The sequence below is a fragment of the Petaurus breviceps genome, unplaced genomic scaffold (genome assembly GCF_028583685.1).
Source record: "Petaurus breviceps papuanus isolate PSGF00001 unplaced genomic scaffold, PetGlider_PUasm1.0 90903, whole genome shotgun sequence".
Lineage (NCBI taxonomy): Eukaryota > Metazoa > Chordata > Mammalia > Diprotodontia > Petauridae > Petaurus > Petaurus breviceps.
This window is the reverse complement of record NW_027187376.1, coordinates 1,198,447-1,199,659: the sequence shown is the minus strand read 5'-3', so window position 1 is coordinate 1,199,659 and position 1,213 is coordinate 1,198,447.

The following is a 1,213-nucleotide window of genomic DNA, read 5'->3' as shown; positions in this document are numbered from 1 at the left end:
GAAGGAAGGAAGAATGGAAGGGAGGGAAGAAGGAAGGAAGGGAGGGAAGGAGGAAGGGAGGAAGAGAAAGAGACAGAGAAAGAAAGAAGCTAGGAAGGAAGGAAGGAAGGAAGGAAGGAAGGAAGGAAGGAAGGAAGGAAGGAAGGAAGGAAGGAAGGAAGGAAGGAAGGAAGGAAGGAAGGAAGGAAGGAAGGAAGGAGACAGTATTTTTTTATCATGAGTCCTTCGGAATTGTCTCGAATCTTTGTATTGCTGAGAATGACTAAGCCATTAACAAATGACCATCATACAATATTGCTGTTATCATACAGTTCCGAGCACTTTACTTTGCATCAGAAGACATAACCTTTCTACTCTTCACTTCTGAGCATGAAGTGCCAAACTGAGAAGTCTGTACTTTCATGTAGAGTCAAAAGGAAGCAAAAACAGATTCTTGAACAAGAGAGTGACATGATCTCATGAACCTGACTTTATCCTTTATATGTGTTGCTTATAAGCTTTCCCTGCTGTATCCCAATTGGAAATGGCAAAAATGGAGGTATTTGCAGCTTTGAGACACGTATGTGTGTGTGCATATATGTTTCTAATCATGTTGCCTGCTATCCAGAAGCTGGGACAAGGAAACCTGCCAGAGGGACACTGATGACAAGTTGGGGACAGGCTTAGAACATGTCATATGCCAAGGAGTATTCTCTGAGCCATTTTCTCCCCCTCAAAGTCATATGTTTCAGGGTCTTGATACCCAGGTACAAATTGTATAGATGCTGCAGGCATTGTTCTTGTCTCATTTGGGACAAGAGCCACATGTGTGCCTTCCAACATCACTGGCTTCCAATAATGATTTTTGTCAGTATTTATTAAGCACTCAATCAAAAGCATCTACCCACCCTGGTAATGCTTCATATTCCAATTTGCTTGACACTTTATAGTTCAAAAAGTGCTTTTACTTGGAAACACAAGATCAACCCTTCCCATCTTATTTCATATAACTGCCCCTTCACATACTCTCTCCTCCAGTCAAACTCATGCGCTAACTGTTCTCTTTATATAGCATCCCATCTCCTATCCCCATGCCTTTGCATAAGGGCTGACCACCCTCACCCTCACCCCCACATTTTTAGCACCCTTTATTCTCACCTCTACATCATAGCTTCCTTCAGAGAATACAAGACCTTTCCCAATCCCCCAGTTCTCTCTCTCTCTCTCTCTCTCT